Below are 26,391 nucleotides of genomic sequence, written 5' to 3'. Positions count from 1 at the left end.
TTCGGTGGGTGTATGCGTGAGTCTACGTTACTAAATTTAGGCAGAAAAACAAAAACAAAACAAAACAAAAAACACTCTACCCCACTTTTCTCGTCCACAAGCACCACCATCGAATGATGGTGCCATAGGACGCGATACACTTCAGCCAACATCTTGGTACCCGCTGCAACATTCACTCTGGCTTTCTCCTAAGGAGAAAGTTTTGGGGAAATATTTAATTCAAAGGATCAGCCAAAAGTTAAGATTGGCGCTTGCAAAGGTGTCATCAGCGTAAGTTGCAAATGATATCGAAAATGACAAACATTTGTAAAAGAGCACGAATGCAAATACCGAGCTGTGTGCAAAATGGTAAAAAAAAATAAAAAAAAAAAAAAAAAAACGATAAAAAGGAGAGCACGTTAAAGAAGGCGATCACCCCAGAGAAGAACAGAATTCAAAGAGATGGAGCACAGTCACGTTTTATAGGGCAAAGTACCTGGAAATACATGTCCTTATAACACACAAAAAAAGAAGCGAGTTGAAGTTCTTTCCTATTCTGTGTCTCTCTTGCGATTGAGCCTACAACGTGTTGGGTCTATGCATGTGTGTTTCTTTTAAAAGGAAAAAATAAAATACTGTTTGAGGATTTAGCTTCATCGCGATCGACACGAAGAGGAATTTTTCAGTTTTTTCATTGTATTTATTATTCAGCTGTCCAACTAGTCTTACTAGCCCTTATCCTAAAACTAGCCTGGCTGCCCGGCGTTGCTCGGGTGTTTGAAGGTGTGTGCTGAGCACAAAAAAAACAAAAACTAAAGAAATTTAAAAAAAAATAAGTGGTAGTAGGCAGGCATCTCAAACCGTACCACAAACGAGGAAAAGAACGCGAAAAAGAAAGAAAAAAAACGTGACGTGTTTGCTGTTGCGTCCCTTGCTAAACCGAAAGTGATATAGGTTTAAATTAAGGTTAGATAATCGAAAAAGAGGGGATGACTTGAAAATATCGGCGAAAAAGCGACCCCTCCCTGTAGAAAAGTGCCTAGTTGAAGGTGAAGGAATTAATGTTTTTGGACAATTTTTCGATATTTGTCGTCCGAAGGGTCGACCCTCAAAATAATATCAATCTCGTGAAAATCCGTTGCCTCAGTCGAAAGTTTTAGGCAGATATACAAACATACTTTTAAACAGACAAGTGATTTTTATATTATAGAAGATGGCTTTTGGCCTTTTATTATTTGGACTATTCTCGTTTGGAGTGTCATTTGCACAATGTTTCGGTCGATGTAACATCCGATCTTCTTGAGGTGTATCTTGTAAAACCTTGGAATCTGTACAAAATTTCGATCGAAACCTTTTATTTAATCCACGGATGGAAAATTCTCTTGTTCTGTCAACATATTTGCCGAATGAGAAAATATTTTACAGAGAGAAAATAATCTATTAAAGATTAGTTTCATTTTTGATATATGAAAATTTTCAGAGTATTTTCAGAACATTCTTTATGGTAATGTGAAAAGAAAATTAAAAAAAAAAAAATCGACGTTAATAATAAGTTTACTAAAGACATTATTAAACTAAATCTTTTTCATCTGAACAAGTTCGTTTTTAGTTGCCTCCCTACGAAGAGAAAGTTAGCAACAAGTTTGTTTATTATGTGGAGAGTAACTCTGAAAACAAAATCAAAAATTGCTTCAGTCGAAAATGTCTTTATTTTAAAGTTAAATTCAAGTTGCACGATATATTTTCCTTGATACATTGTTAGGTGGAAGTACAGAATAGTTACAAAACACCCCTCTCACCATGTTAAGAATGGCTTTCAAAATAACATTATTTCAGCACGGTAACACAAGTGCATAAGTACCAATCTGATAAATAAATGTATGTTATAAAGTAGGCTAAAATTGAACGACTAAAAAATTTTTCGTGTGTCTGTGTATGTATGATATAAAAAGTACCGATAAGAAAATTGAATATCATGTGTTTCTATTTCTGCAAGATGAGGGCGTTTGTACTATGCATTTGTATATGATATATGTCAGTAGGTTGTGAGGTAATTGCTGAGAAAATAAACTAGGTCAAAATAAAGCAAAGAAATAAAGAGGAGAAAAAGAAAAGGTAAAAGAATAAAGGGGAAACAACAGAGATTAAAGGGAAAAGAAAAGAAAGGGAAAAGAAAAGAAAGGAAAAAGAAAAGAAAGGAAAAAGAAAAGAAAGGAAAAAGAAAAGAAAGGAAAGGGAAAGGAAAAGAAAAGAAAGGAAAGGGAAAAGAAAGGAAAGGGAAAAGAAAGGAAAGGGAAAAGAAAGGAAAGGGAAAAGAAAGGAAAGGGAAAATAAAGAAAAAGGGAAAATAAAGAAAAAGGGAAAATAAAGAAAAAGGGAAAATAAAGAAAAAGGGAAAATAAAGAAAAAGGGAAAATAAAGAAAAAGGGAAAATAAAGAAAAAGGGAAAATAAAGAAAAAGGGAAAATAAAGGAAAAGAAAGGAAAAGGAAAAGAAAGGAAAAAGAAAAGAAAGGAAAAAGAAAAGAAAGGAAAAAGAAAAGAAAGGAAAAAGAAAAGAAAGGAAAAAGAAAAGAAAGGAAAAAGAAAAGAAAGGAAAAAGAAAAGTTAGAAAGAAAGGAAAAAAGAAAAGTTAAAAAGAAGAGGAAAAAAGAAAAGTTAAAAAGAAGAGGAAAAGAAAATTTTTTAAATTATAACCATGCAGAACCATAACATTCAGGGAAATGGCATTAAAAATTCTTGTGAGTGAGACAATTACAAAACGTAATTCAAGTTTATTTAGTTGTGCAAGGCAGGGGGGGGGGAGAAGAAGGAGATTTGATAAATTTCACAAAAACAATAAATATTCCTCAAATTTCAGTCACTATGAAGTTTTTATTTAAAAAACAGATACTGCAATTGAAATTCATTATTTATTATACAAACATTTTTTTAAATAAAGCACAAGGCCACCAGAAGTGCTGGAAAAATAGAGGTCGTACTATTTGTCTATTTTACTCTCAGCTAGAATCATTGCAGTTACCACAATACCACATTTACTCTAGGGGACAATACTTTGATTCTATCCTGACATTTTTAACAATATCTTATAATTGACACCGACACACAGAGAAATACAGTTGTTGCTATGACAACTGATAACAAAACAGTGCCAACCTATGTGGGCCGAGCAAGCATCACTCACAGTTGGCAAGGTCGTTTAACACACGTGGCACAGAAAAAGCTACACATACCCACGTGAAGCAACAGCTGCACCACTTGCCCTGGAACATTCCCAACACAGTGAAATTTTCCGTTTATAACATCGCATGTCAGCACAAATTTTGTATTCATTTTATCAGAGTAATTAGAACCAGTTAAAACTAGCTTGATTTTTTTTTTGTAGAATTTTATAAAATCATTAAAAAAAAGTATGTAATGCCAGTCAAAAATTTTTTGTGTTCACATTGATTTGTACGTCTTTAATAAACTGCTCTGCGAGGGGCATTGAACACTTTCGGTTGCACATAAGCTGATCGCATCTACACTATTTTTTAATAATATTTTCTTGTTCCATTTATATTCCAACAGGGATACCCGACTGTATGCGGGATTTAATGCGGATCAACAAATGTTCCACCTGTTGAACTGCAATCTATGCATCCCCCCCCCTCGCCAAACTTTCATGAAAAACACTCGTCTAGCCAAAACCACTATCAATAATTTCCCACACTCTTTATCTGTACCTAAACCTAATCGTAGATTCCATGAACAAAGGTTCTTTCTTAGAACAGCATGCCTGTAGAACTCTCTTCCGTTTGCCTGCTTTCCAGCTGACTACAATTTTTAATTGTGCTCAAGTCCAACGTAAACAAGTTCTTGATGAACCGTCCCTCTAAGAAATCCAATTTACAAAATCTCCAATACTTATGATTACTACGTTATAATCCCATAACTAATGTAAAAGCCCATTAACCCTTACCCCCCCCCCAAATAATCAGTGAAACCGCTTATTTTTTTCATCAAATCGATTGTGGGGGACACACCCTCGCAGTGTACTGGGAGAAAGCTTCAGTCAGTAATTGCACTGTAGAGAATCTACTGTTGCTTTTATGAAATCATATTTCACTTAAAGTTTAAAATGCAAAAGTCAAGTATCATGGTTCAGTTGTGCTCTAAAAAAGAAGCATTCATTTTGAATCCTTCACTATCTAATAAAAAATCTACAGTTGATTTTATAAGCTGGGCCTTTCTGCTTGTGTAGTGATAAAATTTCTTAAATGCACTTGAGATGTTAGGTTGTATATAAGCGTTAACTGTGATCAAAATCAGACTTCCTTCTTTAACTGGATTTTTTTCGTTTTTCTATACTTATCTAATGTATTCCCATACAAAATCTATGCAAGACTCCCAAATACATCAAGTACCTTTGTGTGAAATAAAACTGTTTTAAAATATTTGATTCAGCCGTTTCTGAGTCTACAGGGAACGAAAAGTTCCTTTTATATAAATAGTATAAAAATAGAGATGGACAGTTTTATTACATTCTATAATTCTTAGTTAGCAATGTAATCTATTTAAATGTATGTATGTACATATAAATGTATGTTGTATTTATATTTCGCAAAAACTTTCGACAGGCGACGATTTTCAGGAGATCGGTATTGTTTTGAAGATCGACCCTTCGGACGACAAATATCGAAAAATTGGATAAAAATATTATTCCTTTACCCTAAACACGGCCGTTTTGTACAAGGAGGGGTTGATTTTTTTTTCGCCGACATTTTAGCAAGTCATCGACTTCGGTTAATTTCAACACTTCTGACTTCCAGTCACATCATGGAGACATCGGCTAAGACGTCAGATTTTCTTTCACTTTCTTTTCTGCCTTCGCGGTACAGGATCGAACCTTCCTGCCTAGTACCACTTTTTTTTTTTTTGCTCAACACACACCTCCAAACACTCGGGCAACGCCGGGCACCCAGGCTAGTTATATATATATATATATATATATATATATATATATATATATATATCCCAACCGGCAGTTATAACTTCCTACACTGATGATTGCGTAAACATCACACTAGTGTCTGTAGGTATAAAAATACACACACACTGTCTTCAGGACAAATTTAACACTATTTGGACAGGAAAGAAAATCATGGCTAATAATATTCTTGAAATTTATTTTTTACAGCAATGGTTTCTAAACACCGTGCCACAACACCTTGATGTGCCACGAAAGATTACTAGTGTGACGTAAAGAGGTTATAAGTGGAAGTTACAAATTATTATAGGTGGATAACGGCTTTTATATCAGTATAACCAGAGTTATTTGTATTAATAACTACTAACTCGTATATTATAACTTACATGATATTGATTATTTAATTAAAAAATGTATAATAAATCGTTTGTTTTAAATTGTTAGATATTAATGGGGCAGGTTATCTCAATATTCCATAAGAATCTTCCATTTAGTGATACAAGCACCAAAATTGCCACAAATGACGGTCAGAACATCCATTCTAAGAAAAGAACGTTAGCCATCAGAAAATTCAAGATGGTTGCCAGTTTTCAAGATGGCTGCTGACAAATATTAATTTTGGTGCTTTTATCACCAAGTGAAAGCTTGTTTCAGCAATCTGTCCCACTATATTTTGAATAAGAATACGCATTGATAAATATTCATTTTTTTCGTGATAGGTGTGCTGGGAAAATTTAAGGAGTTTAAAAGTGTGCCACCATGGGAACCAATGTTTAAGAGGTTTTTTTTTTTTTTTTTTTTTTTTTTTTTCAGATTATAGGAAGATTAACCTGGAGCATTCATCCTTCAATGTCTTTCAACAGATGGTCGAACACCAATTTGATCCTTGCTGTTGAAGGCAGTACACCGTTTTTCTCAACTGTGCTGCACATATAATGACAATCAGGTAAATTGTGGGGGTGGGGTCAGATGGTCAGAATGGTAACACCAGGAAAGTTGTCAAACTCCGGAGTGTTCCCCTGGAATACTGCTACGCATATGATGTTGGGTGAAATATCAACAAGAGGTATTAGACACTAAATAGATATTCACCAGGTTCATGGTTCTTAAAGGCCATAATATGGGCACAACATGTCATTTGAAAATATTACAGATTTGCACTAATTTTTATATCAAATTAAACAATATTTCCTGAATTTAGATTTCTTCTCAGGACTCCTTAAGACACAATATCGGCTAAGACGTCAGATTTTCTTTCATTTGCACATTAAAATGATATCAACCATAAAAGTTGTGTGTTAATGAAGTATAGTACAGTTCGGTGCTGGTGTGTGTGTGTGGGGGGGGGGTCACACTTTCGCCATGACTTTAACCTTTGAGAATATTGTTAATTCATTACTGATCACTCCTGTGGCATTTCTACTGGGGAATACTAATGGATTTGTTCATAACTATTTTCATACCTCCCAGATTGCCTCTCCACTTGTTAAAATTAGGCAAAGTCAATTTGCCCAATATGATTGCTCGCAAAAAATCGACCCCACCTTATAAAAAACTGCCCAGTAGAGGGTGAAGAAATTAATTTTTTGGGCCAATTCTTTGATATTTGTCGTCCGAGATGTTGCGTTTCAAAATGATATCAATCATGAAAATCCACCGTTTCTGTCAAAAATTTTAGGCAGACATACAAACATACATACATGCATTTAAACAAACAGGTGAGATTTGTATTATAAATGAATCATTTAAAATTAAATTAGTATTATGCGTGTAGAATTGAGGAAAATCTCGCTTGTAATGTGTCAACATTATGCGTTTAAGTTACATCACATGGAAAATGGTCACAGAATTTGACCTGATGTCGTGTTTATCGAAAATTGAAACTAATTTTCACTTGAAATCATTTCTTATTTAATACTTATCAATAATATAAATGAATAAATACAAAGAAAAACCCAACAAAACGATTTTTAATGTCTATAAATATTTTTCTTGCATTATTCTCTAACCAGGACCGTTAAACATTACTGAGTTCATTTAGTTCCATGTAATACACCACGTTGTTGAACACATACTTTACAACAAACGAGTGGACATTCTTTTGTATTATCCCAATGATCACTTCAAAAATTAAAATTTAAAAATAAAAAATCGTTACTCATTCGGCCTTAAGCTATGTAGTGTAGAACCGGTTAACCATTTTACATCTAATTTATCCAATCCAAAGTTAAACAACGCTGAGCCTGGTCAGTACCAGGTGGGTGACCATTTTAGAATACTAGGCGTTGTATGTAAGAGGACATCAACACCTCCCTGTAAGAACTGCAAAACCCTAACGTCGTCATCCCCCTCCCCCTGACAGGGATATACATGTGATTGGGGTCCACTTGGAAATTTCATACTCCCATAAAACTTCTTCCATTGGAGGAAGCCTGTTAAACCCATCTAGGGTGAGTGCCGCCTCAGTTCAGTAATTTATTCAATAAACTGAACCTAACTCCAAAGTCCAAGATATTTTATAAAAAGATAAAATAAACTTTTAAAGTATTTCGATGGTGTTGGCGTAATATCTGACGAATACAAAAAAAAAAAAAAAAAAGAAAATTGTACCCTATTTATTCATTTACGAAGTGGCAAATGTTTTTGACAAGAAAATATAATTTTTTATTTCACACAATTTTGAAGGAAGTTGAGCCAGTAGTAAAAAGAAAATTGACCTTTTAAAAAATTGTGTAATTTAGATAAACAAGCATGTTTATCGGATTAAAGTCATCCACCTCGATAATTTGGAAAATAGGATTAAGATATTTTCGCAGGAAAATCCCGGTCAAAAGAAGGAAAGAAAGTTTAAAAGTAACGAAAAACTTGATATTTTGTACAAAAAAAAAAATAAAATAAAATAAGAAAACATTTTACGAAAAACGAAATATGAAAAACTTGACATTTGTACCAGAGTGGCAGAATTAGAAGGCATATTGTTTGATTCCCAAGAATTCTAAAATTTCCGACATCAACTCTAGGCTATTTTTGAAAAATAGTATTTTAAAATATAATTCACGACGATATCTTTCATTAAATTTTTGGGTGGGAGTACAAAATAGTTACAAAACACCCTCCCCATGTTAAGAACAGCTTTCAAAATAACATTATTTCAGCACGGTAACATAAGAGCATAAACATTAAAATGTTTTCTTGTGTTAATTATTACAAGAGTCATTTCGAGGTAATATTTATTTTATTTTAAGCATCTAAATATTAGAAATATGCGATTTTAAAATGTAAACAATTTAAATACTAACATGACCGTCTTGTAGGCACTTCATATCGGCCATGTTAGTATTTAATCAATGTTTACATATTTACATCGCCTATTTCTATTGTTTAGATACTTACAATAAAAATATTAACTCGAAATGACTCCCCATGTAACAATATTTAACATGAATCATTTTTTGGTTCTCCTGACCCTTTTGTTTCCCAATTTTTCGTCTGCTAAAATTTTAATCACGTGATTACGGTGTAGCGACAATAAAATCAACCATTCATTCAAGTGGCGCTTGTTATATATTTAGCTGAATTCGATATTAAAAAATCACTTTTTTGGTACTTATGGACTTATGTTGGCCGGTGTTTTGTAACTATTATGTACTTTCATCTAAAAATTTTATAAACAAAGGAGATATCGTAAAACTTGAATTTGATTATATATATTTTTGGAGGGGGGGGTGACTTAGAGAGATAAAGGACCGTTTGAATAAATTCACAATGATTTAAATTTGTAATTATAAAAATAAAATAATTTTATTTCCAGTTGCGTGGACTTAGGTTACCCGAACTGGCAGGTGTATAGTAACTATTCTGTACTTTCACCTAACAATTTAATAAACAAAAAAGATATTGTAAAACTTGTATTTAACTTGAAAATACTATTTAAAAAATAGCACGGTAACATAAGTGCATAAGCACTACTTTATTTTACATATTTCTTTTTCAAAGGATTATTTGAAAAAAATTCACAAGGATTTAAATTTCTGGCGCTTCTATACTATTAGGACGAAGTTTTGTAGTCGATAAATGGAGTTTTCAGATTAAAAAAAAAAAAAAAAAGCAATGGTTTCTGATTTTTTTTTGTCAATTCTAATAAATTACAATGGTAGCTTCCAAATTATGCAGTCGAAAGTACCTGAATATTATTGAATTATATTAACAACTTTAATTGTGTTAGCAAGTGAAAAATTGCGGCCATCTTATTTAAATCGAAACGGAAAATTACCCCCCTTTTAAACCCTACTGTGTCTTAAGATCGTTTTCAAATTCAAAGGGCGAGGAGAACTCATTTTTTAATGTCTATACTGATTTTTTTTCTCGCAATTAACTCAATACTAGATTTGGTGCAATACCCTTGATATTTGTCTTAAACGTATAATTCAAGCGAAAACAATACAGTTTCAGAATTTCAAAATTACTTTCGAATTATTAAAAAAATTTTTTTTTTTTTTTTTTTTAATAGACTAGCAATGTTTACTCGTCATTGCATCCATCACTGGAGACATTTGTTGTGCGCAACGATTGAATAAAAAATATTTGAAAACATGTTCATTACTTTTTGTAGGGACTTTCACAGTAAACCTTCCTCCACTATAACAATATAATTGTACCTATTTACTATGCCTCCCCACGGGACAGAGTTAGACACCAGGGTCGTTTTTTAACGTGGAGAAAAGGCACAAAAATAAAAATTGTCTCAGTCGTGAAGGATTTCTCCTCCACTGAAAGAGAACAAGAAATTGAAGTGCAGCATCTGAAGAACAGATACTACACTTTGATCTTGTCCCGAAGGCCAAAACAATATAATTGTAACTTAAAAAAAAAAGATGCCTAAAATAAGCTAGCAATAAGATATTCAGCGTACGAAAATAATAAAAATGCGAAACTAAGTCTTTACATTATCGAAGCCTTAAAATGTAATGGCAACTTTTAAGGTATTTAATACATATCGCAAAAATTAACTAATGATCAGATTTTCATGAAATTTTAAATAATTATTCACTTTGGGATTAATTTATTTTTCAATTGCAGTTTTCATAAAATATATAACGAGAAATCTAATATTAAAACATCTTTTTGATATGAAATTTCATTTTAATTTCCCTTGTGTTCGATTTCAATAAATACTCGATTAATAATAAATGTTCAATATTTCAATACGTATAGATGAAAACAAACGCATGATTTTATTAACAGAACGCAGAGTAAAATAATGCAAATTAAAATAATTTACTTGTGAAACTGATATTGAAGCCTTCAAACTACCGAATAGAAAATAATTTCTGGCTTAAAAGTTAAACAAATGTCGAGCATTATTGTACCTAGGCCAAAAGGGAGGAAATAAAACTTTACAAATTTGATTTTCTTAAACTACTGGATCAATTTACGTGATTTTTTGGAATATGATATTACAGTTTCATCACAGCATTGTACATCATACAGAGCTTCTTTTTTTTTTTTTTTTTTTTACTCTTGATTTTTTTTATATAGCAATGCTCTACGGACAAATTTATCTTTAGCTGACCTTTGACAACTAAATATTTTCGTTTACTAGCCAAATAGAAAAGTTACTAGAAAAACCTACATGACTTTTAGAATATGACATCTTCGTTCTGTGACGAGTATGTACATCAAAGACTTTTGTGTGTGAATATATATATATATATATATATATATATATATATATATATATATATATATATATATAAGTGAACGTGTCTGTGTGTGTGTTTGTACATTTCCCTAAGCAATAACTGTCAATTTTAAGTCTACAGAGTCGAAATTTGATATACAGGGTACTGAGATTTTGGAAAATCTTTGTGATCAGTTTTCGGTGAGAAACTTGGCTGTTAAAGGTCAAAGTTCAAAGATTTGACCTTTGAGAAGTCTATGAAACTCCTCCGACAATTTTCAGTCTAAACACTTGAAATTTTACATATAGGTTCCTTGGACATGGATCTAACTTAATAACTTGACTTAAGTCCAAAACAATAAATGTTAAGGGGTAATAATAGGAGTCCAAGTTAAAAAAATTGGCAGCTTTTTTTAATTTTTTTGCTCAACATACACCTCCAAACACCCGGGCAACGCCGGGCTGAAATGCTAATTCTAAATATACAACAAATTTTATGTTGATACTTGAAGATATAAACATTCTAATTTCTTCAGATATTTTTTTTTAAACAGCCTTCATTAAAAAAAAGAGTATATTGTTTTATTAAACTTTTGTTTAAATAATTTAGCTTTGTGAAAGGTGAAAGTATATTTTTCACTCAGTGAACTTTGGAAGATTGTCAGTGAAAGAAATACAATCGCCAAAAGATAAGTTTCATTATTTCTAGTCGCCACTTGGAGAAAAAAAATCACTTGCAAATGCGACTGTTTCACTCACAATGTAGAGCCCTGTATAGGGAATTTTGGACAAATACAAAAACTATTATAGGAAGATTTTCTCTGGTCAGTAATTTTACAATTTACAATCCTGTAATCATCCCGATTATCTCCGAGCACATGTTTTCAAATGTTGGAACTTTCTAGACGAATTTGTGAATCTTTATGAGGAGTGCCATACTTGGACTCGGTCTCCAAGAGCAGCAAGGTTGCACCCTAAGGTCGGAGAATCTAAACCAAGACGAGAATAGTCGTCAGGAAATGGTTAGACGACATAATTTGCCCAAAATCCTGGAGAATATGCCTGCCCTGAGACCGAACAGATGATACAATTAGACCCTAAGCCGAATGTTGGATAAACCTTTTTTTTAAAACTAAATATTTGATTTTTTTTATATCTTGCATATAATACAAACACCTAGCACGTTTTCAAGTTTTTTTTTTTTTATTCTTATTTATTTTTTACAATTACATATTCACGAAATTTAAAATAAAATAATCATTCTTTTAAGCCAAATAAGTGGAGCTATTTTTAGTCGTGTGCAAGCGACTATAAGTCGGTCCGTCTGTCCGTAACACTCTTGTGCTTGGCCTTTTTGGTTAAGATCAAAGGTCTGTTGTTAATAGATGCTGTTCTTAGCTTTTTAAGCTTTTCTTGGCCAATTCCCCACTTCCCAACACAAAGTGTTTCTCTTCCAAATTCAAGAGCCTTTTATTTTCCAATGAATTGAACTTTTTTCACACGCACACACACATTTTAATAATAATAAAAAAAAAAATTTGTGCACACACACAAAGTAATTGTAAATATATCCTTTCTTGCAAAAACGCTGGGGTTTTCAGTAGTTAGTTTAGAGTCCACAGAGTGAATGAGGTATTGTGGTAAATGTTGCCAGTCAAGAGTCGCCAAAGACTCCATTTTCACTTTAGTAACAAAGATCCTACAACACCTCCTTCCCAGATCTTATAGGGCCTTGTGCCTAAATTTGTTTTGTAAATTGGAATTTTACTTTTAATTTATTTTGATTTTACATTGAATTATCTTGATTGTAATTTTCATTTTCACAAAATAAATTATATATCAAGATCAAAGTGTAGTATCTGTTCCGGCAGATACTACAAGCAAAGACCGTATGAGGGGGTAATCCCAAATATAAGACTTTGGTCAATGTAGGGGCAACCCTTCATACCAATTGTCACTATCCAGCTCCTCTACTCCTCGGGGAGTTGGTCCCCATTTCCCCTTCACTCCTCACATTAAAAATCGGCCTTGTGCCAAATTTGCTCGATGGGGGAGCAAATAAATACCCTTTTCTTGGCCTTTTGGCCAAGATCAAAGTGTAGTATCTTCTTTTTTTAACATGAATAAAGAATTTAATATCTTAAAGTGTAGTATCTGTTCTTACTACATGCTGTACTTATGTTTGTAACTTTGTGATATAAAGTGGGGGATCACTTTTCTGTATTAATTTAATGTAAAATGATCACCCACTTTACAACCAGTCAGTCTCAAAGCCATTCAAGTCATTCTCCCGATCATTCAAGTTGTTTTTTTGAAGGATACCAGTTATTTTTTAAGCATTCAAGTCATTCTTAAGGTCATTCAGTTTATCCTTAAGTTCATTAAAGTCATTCTAAGTCATTTACTTTTTATTTAAGTCATTTCAGCCCATTTTTCAGTCATTTTAGTTTATCTTTAAGAATTTCATGTCAATCCTACATTCACGCATTCATTCATTACACGAGAGCACGCGACTAATGGCTATCGGCCTTGTTAACTTTATATTTTGTAAGGAGGGTTAGACACTGAAAATTTTGGCCATACCTAAATGGCAGAATGAAAAGAGATAATACATAGATATGCAGAGCAAATGTGACTAAATCAGTTAAAATGTGGGGGGGGGGGAGGTGACTGAAACCTGTAAACGATCAGGTAAATTAAAGCAGTGGGACCTGTGGAAATTCCAGGGCGGCATCTTTCATATGTAATATATTGCTGTTGGCCATTCTGTGGAAGTTCAGCGTGAATGAAGATCCCAGGATATTATTGTAGCCCTTTTGTTAAACCTGTAAAAGCATCTAAGTAATCTCGTTAATGTAGTGCCAGAATATATCTGATTATTACGGTTTATCCCCAGTATTCTTTGTCTGTGACATATTGCCATTGTATGGACGCCCGGCGCCAAAGGAAACCCAGCGATATCATTATACTATCTTTAGACAGTTTAGATACTACCTTTGAATCCTAGCCAGACGACCGAGAGGGTATATTTCAGTTTCACGTACGGCCCAAAAGCGACATCATTAAATTATTATTTTTATTAATTTATGGCATTGCATCTTCGGCGATCGGGAGATCCTATTTATTAAAAATGAGGATAGAAGTTGATAAAATTCTATGAAAGTAATTTAATGTTCGAGGTATGTTATCACCTTTCTATCCTTTTTAATAAATAGGATCTCCCAATCGAATTGAGCTTGAAATCATAACACACGTATGTACAAGGTACTACGGTATCAATATATAGATAAAAAAAAAAAAAAAAAAAAAAATCATTTATTGGCGACTGACAGTAATTCAAATACAAAATTTATAGATTATGTAATATACATAATGGAGAATACACCCCCTACATACAGAACGAGGTACCGTTTACATGCAAAGTAATAAAAAAAAAAAAAAAAAGAAAAAACGAAATATACTGAAAAGAGGACAAAAAAAATAGCTGGGGATGCCATAAAGCATAGGCGACTATTGATTCCGACGTCCGCCCTCTTTCAGCACAACGTTAGAGGGTGGGTGTTTTGTGGGAGGAGCCGAGTGGAGGGGGAAAAACGAGAAAAAAAAAAACTCAAGACACCTTGCCCCCTAATGGGAGGTGAGGGATACCTCATCACATTAAGGATTCATCCCTACTCCCCTGTTTTTCATGACCAATAGAGACATAAATGCCATGTGGGAGGGGCAATCAGCTATTTTCTCACACACTCAAAAGCATAAACTGATTCAAAAATATTCTAGAAAAAAAAAATAAAATAAAATAAATAAAATAAGAGGGGGGGGGCTATTCTGTCAATAACCAGCTTACGAGTTTTTTGTTTTTTTTTCTCTCTGAGCTATGAAGCCATTCTCCCAAGCATTAAACCTTTCATCGGTAGTTAGGAGAGGGGGGGGTATCGTAATGTCCCCTGAGCCAAAGGGGAGGGGGGCGAAAATGCCGAGTAAGGTGGTTCTGTACGGGTTCTTGAGCATCCTGTGGTGGTTATAAATTATCTTAAATTGAAGCTTGACCTTGAGTCTCACTCGCCCTTATGGGGGTAGGGGATAAATAGGATGAGTAGCTAGATTTATTTGTTTCTAAGGATTTTTATCATCGGGGGGGGGGGGGGTCCTCAAAATCAACAGGAATTAGACCCTGTTGGCTGCGCAATGCTTGTTCTTTGCAGTTCTAGGAGGTCCACCCGTTTGCCTTCTCTCTTTAAGTAAGGGTTAGTTTATTGCAATCGCCTTAGGTGCCCTTACCAGGTTACGCCAATGGCGTCGCCCAGGCACTTTTTACGGATCAAAGTGCACCTCCTCGAGGGCGCGGACTTCTCAATCCCACTTTCCGACGCTAGCGTCATAGTTATTGCAGTGGAAGAGAACTAACCCCCCCCCACCCCTTCTTCCATAATAAACTATCGAGTTTCCATCAATTTCCGAACAATTGGGAGAGGTAGGTATACATTTTTGTATCAAATGAATTTCATTTAAAGCGCCTTTTATAGTGTTAATTTCAACGTAGTTTCGAATTTAAATATAATTTGATTTAAAATGAAATTTACCCATTTCTTGACATGACACTACTTGGAAAATGCGCTAGATGCAATTCTAATCTTAGGAAATATTTTTATGGCAAAAAAAAAAAAAAAAAAAAAAAAAACGAATTAAAAATTTACGAAAAACGCTCCAGTTTTTAAAAAAGAAAGTATTATTTTAAGAAATGACATTTTTCCTTAGATTGTGAACAGATGACACCATTTTGTTAAATATAAGGGCAAGTAATCGCAAATGGTACACTTATATCTCGCTAGGTGTCCATGATTGCTCAGATTTATATATAAATAATGCGTATTTAGAAGTTAACCATTAAAAAAATAAATCGCAGAAAAATCATTATAATATCGTGACGACTACGTACATCTAATTAAAAAAAAAATTACATAAATTGATCAAATAGTTATTTTTTACATAGAAAATCATTTTTTACGATATTTAGCGATTTTAATAACCAAACTGATTTCGATCTTAATAGTTCGAATTCAATTGTCTCCCCCTTAATTATTAAATATGTCAAAAAGCAACATCTCGCTTAGTTACATAGTTTAATAGTCTTAGTTACAAAAAAATGTTTAATTTACGTGAGGTTTTCAAATCTGACATCTTCGTCCCGTGACGGGTACGAAGAAAGTTTTTTTCAAGATTTTAGTTTGGAAAATAGGTTTCTAAAAAAAAAAGAAACAAATATAATCTTAAATACTCAACCGAAGGAAAATTGATAGGGGATATATATATATATATATATATATATATATATATATATATATATATATATATATATTTCTGTAAAATTTCATCAGGTTTATTTTGTCCCCCCCCCCAACGAAATATATTTTCGTTGGAATTTTATAATGTTATGTCAATACGGAAATTATAGAGAAAATCGAATACATAGAATTAATCGATCAGACTATAAACAAAAAACCCTATCTAAAGTCATTTATTTCGTTCATGGAACCGACCTTAAACTGTGGTAGGAATGTTACTTTGACCGACTTTGTTTACATAAAGATAAAGTTATTTATTTTATATCTACATTTTAGAATCTAAAAATATAAAAGTTAAAAAAAAAAAAATTAAATATATATTATATATATTGTTTTAAATAGTATATATATATATTTTCAAGTATAAATAACTACTAATTCAAGAAGTAGGAAGCACATAGAAGATATCTTGTCAAATACTGAATAGTTAAAACGTGAGAATCTGTCATAAAAACACAGAATTTCTGTAAAATGCATTAATCTGAAATTCTCTACCGGAGCTGGCTAGTTTTTTTTTTTTGTTTTTTTTTTTGACGTGTGAAAACGATTTGTAAATGTTTCTAAACTGTAAAAAATCGTACCAAATGCCCGTATGTTAAAACTAGGCAAGCTCCATAGAAAATTGATTCTTCAGCGTTTTATATCGATTACATTTTTTTTTCTTCCATGTTAGGAAGGTAAAAAATAGTAGTCCTCTATGGGAGGGGTTTAGTTATAAAAAGCTGCTCATAATTTAAAAAAAAAAAATAAATACATTTCCGATTTCCTTTGAAAGACAAAAGCCAAAAGTTCTTTGTTTAAAAGACGAAATCCCGAAAGTACTTCTTTCAAACTCCTCGGCTTAACGTTCACGGGGAACGTGAATTGGAACAGATATATTGAGAGCATTGCCAGGGCTGACTCTCTATCGTGCTAGAAAGTTACTTACGCCTGAAAGTATTCTGTACCTCGACAAGGCCACCATTCGCCCATGTATGAAGTATTGTTGTCAGATTTGGGCTGGTGCATCTGCTACTAGTCTGTCGCTCCTCGACAGGGCCCAGAGAGTCGCCAACCTGATAGGTCCTGAACTGTCATCTAAGCCTCTGTCCCATCGACGAAATGTTGCATCCCTCTGCCTGTTCTACAAGTATTTCAATGGTGGATGCTTCGACAAACTACAAGCTCTTGTAACCCCCCCCCCCGACAAACCCAGCAAGCAGCAAAATCCCACCCTTATGCACTAGATATCCCTGGATGTAAGAAAGCCTTCTACTCTAATAGTTTCTTTTTTTTTTTTTAAACAAAGTGTTCACCACTTATCAAGGCCCGGAAGACACTCAGGGATAAGGGTGATTGTAAGTACAGTACGTTAGTGTGGAGATTTAATAAAGTGTCTACTTAAGGGAGCGGTTCGTCAGGAATTTGTTTACGTTGGACTTGAAGACATCCAGGCTGTAGTCGGGTGGGAAGCAGGAGTTCCACAGGCATGCAGTTCTAAGAAAGAAGCCCTGTTCATGGAATCTACGTTTTGATTTAGGCATAGATAAAGAGTGGGGAAAGTTTTTGACAGTGGATTCAGCTAGACGGGTTTCCCTAGAACTAATAGACTTTGGAACTCCCAAGTTCCTGCTTTCCCAACAGTACTGACATCCAGAAGTTCAAGTGCAATGTGAACAGCCATCTTGCTGCTCAAGTCCCTACATAGTATCCCTGCAACTTATGGCTCTGATAGTAGCCCCCTACATCAAAGTGGTATTGTGTCTTATTTGGGATGAAAAGGGAATTAAAAATTTTTTTTAAAGAAGTTAATCTCTAAAAAAAAAAAAGAAAAAAAAAGTGTAATTTACATGTAAAAAAACATTTAAAATGATTGTAAAAATACTCGAAAAATATTAGTTTTCTGGAATTATTTCAAAAAATAAATATTGAATAAATATCTCAAAGGACTGAATTAAAAAAAAAAAAAAAATACTATTTTGTACTAAAAATTTCATCATTATCCAAAAAATGTGAATTTAGTAAAAAAATAAATAAATAACGTAAAGATAAAGTTATTTATTTTATACAAAAATGCAAATATTAAGTTTTATTCTTTATATAAGAAAACAGATGTTTTTATAATACTTTGTAGAAATTGAAAAAAAATTATACTATAATTAAAAAAAAAATGTTAAGTTTATAAAAAATTAATTTAAGTGTTCCTAAAAATAAAATGCTTATTTAATCAATATATTTTATTGTCAACTAAAAAAATTCATATTAAACTGTCCATGAACCATAAATTTGGAAAGTATTGAAATTTGTTTAACACTTTTTTTATTTTTTTATTTAAAAACTTTCGTAAAACTTTGTTGAAAAAACTTTTTCACCACGAAACTGCCTACTGCGGCAATTTTATTCATTTGTCGAAAATAAAATTTGGATGACAGTGAGTAGGATGCAAGTCTACTGTATTTATTGCTGTTCTGTCCTTCCATACTTCTCAAAATTAATCGTTAGTAAAAATTATTCCATTTAATAATTTTTTTTTGTAGTGGCCCAGGATTTCAAGTCTTTTCATTTTTGTTATACAATATTATATATATATAAAAAAATCCTTACATCTGTGTTCACTCGCGCAAGAGAAATCTAAAAAAAATATTGTTTTTTACATTTTCACAGAAATTGTTATCACAGGCAATATTTTTTGCAATATTATTTTTGGGTGAAAATATTGAACAAACATTATGACGTGTAGAAGCGATTTGTAAAGAGTTCTATGGAATCTTTTTATAACGATAATATCGTTAGTTCGAGAAATTATTTTTTCTTAGAGTTATAATAATTTCGATAACACTAACTTTCGGGGCTTTTTGCAACATAAGAAATGTATATTAATTGTTAACACCTACGAGGTTTTATTTTCATTAAAATAGCAAAAATAAATTCATTCGTTTTTTTAGTACTTGAAAATATAACTTTAGTAAAGTTTTTTGTTTACACAAAGATTTTTAAAGAAGTTAATGGGTCAATTATATTCTGTGATCGTGAACTATTACCCCCCCCCACCTCCCCAAAAATTTCATTAAAATTGGTTGATTTCCTGAATTGGTGTGAAATTCTAAGTAAACTGAAGGGTCAAAATATTTTTACATTTTGGGAATCGACCATTTTTTTTTTTTTTTATTGCACATAACTATTATTAAGCATACGTTTTGATTGTAAACTCATAGTATATAAAGAAGTATTGTTTCTATTCGAACCATCTATGGGCCCAAACAGGTACTATTACGATTGGTCAGAATGGACCTGAGAGCAGCGGTAATTAAATGGTGACTACATTCTTCTAACTGAGGCCCGCATCACTGAAAGGAGTTTTGGGGCATACCAAGGACGGTTGAATAAGAGGGTAAGATTTTGAGTAGTTGATAGAATTGGGGAATAGGGGTAGACGGAAAGGACCAAGATGTACGAATTTTGTGGTGGAGTCGCAGTGAATACCTTGCTCAAGAGTGTCCAACATAGTTTAGAATCGTGCCCGGGACAAATTCTATTTAAGCCATAGTTGGGACATTGACGGGTACTGCGAGTAATGGGAACTAAGGGGGGGGGAGTCCAGATGCCCTAACAAATTGGGGTCTCATCATTTGATGTAGTTTTGAGTCATTTGATGTAGTTTTGAGTCATCATGGCGTTTTTTGTTTCGGTGGAGGAGGAGGGGAATATGTTTGCTTGCCTTAAAGGTGATAACTGAAATGCTTGTTTTTCTTTTGTCAAAATTTCCAACATTTTTACAAAAGATTTGTGATACAACGAAACTGTCTGTAAATGGCATATATATATATATATATATATATATATATATATATATATATATATATATATATATATATATATATGTCATCTACATACATACTGTATATGTCATGTTCAACACTTATAACTTTAGTTGCATCCCTAGAGGGACACAGATTCAATAATAAATATAGAAAACGAAGCATTCGAAATCTTTGATGCAAGTGAACAACTGCAAATGAAATTCAACTCATAATTTTAGGACTTCAGCGCTCATATCTTATAATTTAATAGAATACAAAATTCATGACATATTTTGTAATCATTCTCAAAAATTCAACACCAAATGGTACTATTGCGTATATGCGTTTTATAATTATTTTTTAATACTTGTATCTATTTAGCACAAGAAATAATTTATCAATTCATGATAAGCAAAAGTAACAATGAAATTGCTGAATCACCACAAACGCATAAAACAATAAAATAAAAAAAAAATTCCATTTTTCTTTTTTTTTTTTACGGCAGACTACATAATAATTGGGTTAAAAATCATTAATTCGTCAGTTGGGTATATTTACTTATCGTTTATAATGAGTTCTATGAAATCTGTTTTCATAAATGATGCTTAATCAAAACAGTAAATAATTTAGAGCAAGTCCAGAGTTCAACCTAATAAAAAAAAATAAAATAAATAAAGTAAAAATACAGAAAAATATGATGTAAGCTCCTGTCGTGTAACAAAGATGTCATATTCCAAAAATCATGTAAATTGATCAAATTTTATGATCAAGCGAGTATGGTGGGTCTAGGTCTACCATCTTTAAAATTTATCACTGGGTATCCCCCATTTAATCTCTCCAGAAATAAGAGGTCAAAATCTGCCTTGTAATGGTTATGATCTACTATTAACCGGTAAAAATTGCAAAATTTGATTTTCTTGATAAAGAAAAAAAAAATACTTGATCAGTTTACGTGATTTTTGGAATATGCCATTTTCGTTCTGCAACAAAGACATACATCAAAGAATTTTCTGTAGTGTCTTTTTTGTTGAATTCTGAGCTTGCACCAATAATTTTCAATTTTTAAATGTGTGGAAGTAACAAAGAAAATTTTTATATTGCAGAATAAAAAAAAAACATTTATTTAATGGTTTTTTGAAAACAACCGAAAATAAAATGTTAGGTTTTTGTTTGTTTTTGTTCATTTAACAATATCATTGCTAAGTTTCGTTTGTAACGAATTGAGACTTTTTTTTATTAAGTGCTGAAAATACTACTAAAAAAAAATCTGAAATATATCTACCCGATATTTGCTGATGCTGAATTATGGAGATTGATTACAATATTTATCATGTCAGAAATTTTGTATTATCAGTTATGACATACTATTAAAAATAAAGGCAAATCGAGCACATTAACCTAGTCGACGTGGCCTGGCCTACGTAAAAAAAAAGGCCGTTTTATTAAAAAAAAAATCACCTGTTCTGCTGACGTCACATAACAAAGTGCAATGGCTACGGTTAGGCGATAAACGACTATTACAAGGATAGTTATATTCTGGTTCAATTCAAATAAGAAATTGCCGAGGGATTTATAAAACTGATCTAAAAATGACTTTCCTTTTACGAAAGATAAATTATTTTACATTTGAACACGTGCAATTAAACGAGTATTTTTGCCGGGAAAATACTGTAGTGAGGTTTTATTATTTTTTTAGTGTATTTATGCACTTATTTAAACCGTGCTGAAATAACGTTATTTAGAAACCCATTCTTAACAGTGGTTTTATAACTATTCTGTACTTTCACCTAACAATTAAAAAAAAAGGGATATCGTAAAACTTACAAATACTATTAAAAAATAGTGCAGTAAAATAAGTGCATAAGCACCATGTACTTAATTATTAATGTTAAAATAATCTTCCTAATAGCGGTCTGTTGCCTAACCGTCACAATTGTACTTGATTCCGTGACATGAACAGGTTACGTGACTTTAATGGAACGGTCTTCCATTTACGTCGGCTAGGTTAATATACGTGTTTACAAATATAGTAAATGTCCCACCATATGGATAATACATTTGATTAAATCTATTTTGTCAAATTCTTAAGTCACGTGTATCAGTATTGAATATATTTAAGAGTCAGCAGTTAGTGTACTAGGTAAGTACTTTAGATATCGGAGTTGACTGGCTGAATAAGAAAAAGCAACGCGTTAAAAAAAAAAAAAAAAAAAAAAAAAAAAGAAGCTAAGTACGTTAAGTGCAAATGTAAAAAACGATTACTTAATTTTCAAGTATATTTGAACCGAATAAAAAACATGAGTATTGCTTAAAAGGGCAAAAATCAAATTATGTCCGTCTTTGTTTACATTCTTCGGTAGCCGATTAATTGTGTTTCACGATAAATTCCCTGGATAAGTCACTTCTGATTAATGTTTACCAGTTTTCAAAATATGCAAACGAACTTGGCTGCTTTTCAGAATAACGTGATATTTCAAACAACTGGAAAGTATTAGTTAGAAGTGACTATTCCATGGCATTCATTGTGATGGACAATTAATCAGCTGACGAACAATGTAAACAAAGACGGACGAAACTTAATTTTAACTCAAGTTGAGATAACATTCCTCGATAAATCCGCCGACTAAATTTATACGGGTATTTAGCAATGTCACAGCGCCACTTATTGGGTGGAATTTTTTTGTTTTTTAAAAAGTTTTTTTTTAGCTTTTATTGACGCTCCGAAAACGCTGTGTTTTCGTCCGCCATGATGATTGTCGGTTTAACTTACCGACTCGACACTGCTTGTTTTTCGAACCGAATAAAAACCTTAAAATGCGTTAAAACACACAAAACTTATACAGGTAGGTAGAAGAATAACATATCTTGACATTGGGAACATTTATTTGTGATATATTTTAAGTTTTGATCCCCTTTTTTTTCCTTCGTTTATTGGCTTCTCTCCTAAACCTTCATCTATACTTTTAGGAAATTTTACGAAAAACGGTTCAAACGTTTTATAATATTCAATTCGTCGAATTTCTGTCGTTACATATATTTCGCTAAATAGGAATTCATAAGTTGCACCAAAGCAAATTATTTTTCATTTTAGAAGAGTTCTATCCGGGAAAAGGGGAAACAATAATGTAATTTAAGTTAATCACTTAAGATTTTGCTACTTTAAAGTATTGACCAACAGAAACTGATTCCTTACATGTGCACAAACTTTTTTCTTCCTCCGAGATATGTACTTGCGAACCTGAAATGATATTTACAGAAACAGACAAAATTGTAATTATTTTATGTGGACTTTACATTTTAGAATTTTAATTTCTTGAAGAAACTAGTCATTTTCAAAAATAAATAAATATCTCAATTGTTCTTAAAAAAGAAAAAGAAATCACATTTTTTACAGTGACTGTTTTCATTTATTTTTTGCGGGGGAGGGACTTCCTTAAAAACATCACATTACCGTTTTTATTCACATTAAAACTATAATTTCAAGTGCTAGTTTTCAATAATAAAAAAAAACAAAACATTTTCAGATGTCTTAATTTGTTTCGAAAGTTTAATGAAGTAAAGAAACTGTTTATATATATATATATATATATATATATATATATATATATATATATATATATAATCCAAATTTTAATTAAATTCGGTAAATGTTCTATTAATGTCGCATTTTGCGTGTGTATTTGGTTTGATTAAAAAAGTTTCTATATACAAATTTAACCGAAACTTAAATAACGTGATTATCTTTCTTTGTTCCAAATTAAACTCTTCTGAAATAATAAAAACAAACATAATTAACCGGGTTAGGCTAAACTGCACTTGTGCTGGAAAAAATATTTGGCACTTCTCCATGAGTGCCTTGAGGCAAATGTGTATATTTTAGTTTCAAGAACGGGAGTGTGTCAGTCAACAAATGGGGGTCGATAAATCGTATCACTCATTGAAAAAAAATATATTAAAAATTTCTATAAGATAAATAAAAACTTCTATTAATATCATATTTTGTTTTATTGACAAACCAAAAATTATATTTCAACATATGTTTATAACAATCTTACTGTAAAAAAAACTACCTTTGTGTAAAAATATATATATATTCTTAAACCTCTATAAATGTTTCATGTTGCTAAAATTATATTTTGATATATTTTTCTACAATCTTACTGGAAAAAAATTATATGTTGCTACATTTTCTAAAATCTTATTAAAAAAAAATATGTTGCTACATTTTCTACAATCTTATTCGAAAAAAATTATATGTTGCTACATTTTCTAAAATCTTATTCGAAAAAAAATTATATGTTGCTACATTTTCTAAAATCTTATTCGAAAAAACATTATATGTTGCTACATTTTCTAAAATCTTACTAGAAAAAAAATATATGTTGCTACATTTTCTAAAATCTTATTAGAAAAAATTATATGTTGCTACATTTTCTAAAATCTTATTAGAAAAAAATTATATGTTGCTACATTTTCTAAAATCTTATTGGAAAAAAATTATATGTTGCTACATTTTCTAAAATCTTATTAGAAAAAAATTATATGTTGCTACATTTTCTAAAATCTTATTGGAAAAAAATTATATGTTGCTACATTTTCTAAAATCTTACTGGAAAAAAATTATATGTTGCTACATTTTCTAAAATCTTATTGGAAAAAAAATATATGTTGCTACATTTTCTAAAATCTTATTAGAAAAAAATTATATGTTGCTACATTTTCTAAAATCTTATAAGAAAAAAATTATATGTTGCTACATTTTCTAAAATCTTATTGGAAAAAAATTATATGTTGCTACATTTTCTAAAATCTTATTGGAAAAAAATTATATGTTGCTACATTTTCTAAAATCTTATTGGAAAAAATTATATGTTGCTACATTTTCTAAAATCTTATTGGAAAAAATTATATGTTGCTACATTTTCTAAAATCTTATTGGAAAAAAATTATATGTTGCTACATTTTCTAAAATCTTATTGGAAAAAAAATATATGTTGCTACATTTTCTAAAATCTTACTGGAAAAAAATTATATGTTGCTACATTTTCTAAAATCTTACTGGAAAAAAATTATATGTTGCTACATTTTCTAAAATCTTATTGGAAAAAATTATATGTTGCTACATTTTCTAAAATCTTATTGGAAAAAAATTATATGTTGCTACATTTTCTAAAATCTTATTGGAAAAAAATTATGTTGCTACATTTTCTAAAATCTTATTGGAAAAAAATTATATGTTGCTACATTTTCTAAAATCTTATTAGAAAAAAATTATATGTTGCTACATTTTCTAAAATCTTATTGGAAAAAAATTATATGTTGCTACATTTTCTAAAATCTTACTGGAAAAAAATTATATGTTGCTACATTTTCTAAAATCTTATTGGAAAAAAATTATATGTTGCTACATTTTCTAAAATCTTATTGGAAAAAATTATATGTTGCTACATTTTCTAAAATCTTATTGGAAAAAAATTATATGTTGCTACATTTTCTAAAATCTTATTGGAAAAAATTATATGTTGCTACATTTTCTAAAATCTTATTGGAAAAAAATTATATGTTGCTACATTTTCTAAAATCTTATTGGAAAAAATTATATGTTGCTACATTTTCTAAAATCTTATTGGAAAAAAATTATATGTTGCTACATTTTCTAAAATCTTACTGGAAAAAAATTATATGTTGCTACATTTTCTAAAATCTTACTGGAAAAAAATTATATGTTGCTACATTTTCTAAAATCTTATTGGAAAAAAATTATATGTTGCTACATTTTCTAAAATCTTATTGGAAAAAATTATATGTTGCTACATTTTCTAAAATCTTATTGGAAAAAAATTATATGTTGCTACATTTTCTAAAATCTTATTGGAAAAAATTATATGTTGCTACATTTTCTAAAATCTTATTGGAAAAAAATTATATGTTGCTACATTTTCTAAAATCTTACTGGAAAAAAATTATATGTTGCTACATTTTCTAAAATCTTATTGGAAAAAAATTATATGTTGCTACATTTTCTAAAATCTTATTGGAAAAAAATTATATGTTGCTACATTTTCTAAAATCTTATTGGAAAAAAATTATATGTTGCTACATTTTCTACAATCTTATTGGAAAAAAATTATATTGCTACCTTTTCTACGATCATACTGGAAAAAAGAAACCCAAAAGTTTCTAAAAACAACCTAGAAATGTTTCATGTTTTTAACATTTTATCTTCACTTATAAATCACTCATTTATAAGAAATAATATTAAACATTAAAATTATATTTTTTATACAACAAATGCTTCGCTTTTCCCCCATATTTTTGTGTTTTTTCATTATTATAAATTTTTGCATGGTCGGAGACACTTGTTTATATTTGAGGTTCACAAAACGGCCGATAGAGGGCATTTTTCATTTAAAGAACAGGGGTCGATAACTCGTCTCATGGCACTGTTACGCAGAAGTGCCAAATATATATGCGTTTCAGAAAATCGGTATCTTTGACTTCAAATAAAAGGGCATATAATAGACCTCCTTCACCGGACTCTTTTCGGTCCTTGTTTATGTATATTTTCCCGGAAGACAGGCAAACAAACGTTGAATAGTCTGGTAAAGGATGCCTATTATAAGTCTTCTTTATTATGGAT

The 26,391-nt window shown here is 31.2% G+C and overlaps 1 protein-coding gene and 1 pseudogene across 4 annotated transcripts in view; one reads left to right on the top strand and one right to left on the bottom strand.

The window, feature by feature from the left end:
- LOC145257625 (uncharacterized) overlaps nt 1–26,391 on the bottom strand; it is a 65,902-nt gene that overhangs the window by 23,779 nt on the left and 15,732 nt on the right. Inside the window, exon 2 of one of the 4 annotated variants that reach the window (XM_080115675.1) lies at nt 22,945–22,989. The exons of 2 other annotated variants lie outside the window; for them this stretch is intronic. The gene's annotated coding sequence lies outside the window, so the exon portion shown is untranslated. Of the gene's footprint in view, nt 1–22,944; nt 23,208–26,391 lie in introns of those variants that run through there. One more of the 4 variants, XM_080115676.1, reaches the window with a different exon arrangement.
- On the top strand, nt 12,692–12,796 carry LOC145265354 (U2 spliceosomal RNA; annotated as a pseudogene).

This window comes from Euprymna scolopes, chromosome 3, assembly GCF_053919585.1.
Source record: "Euprymna scolopes isolate OS-2025 chromosome 3, ASM5391958v1, whole genome shotgun sequence".
NCBI lineage: Eukaryota > Metazoa > Mollusca > Cephalopoda > Sepiida > Sepiolidae > Euprymna > Euprymna scolopes.
This window is presented reverse-complemented; position numbering and strand designations above follow the sequence as displayed.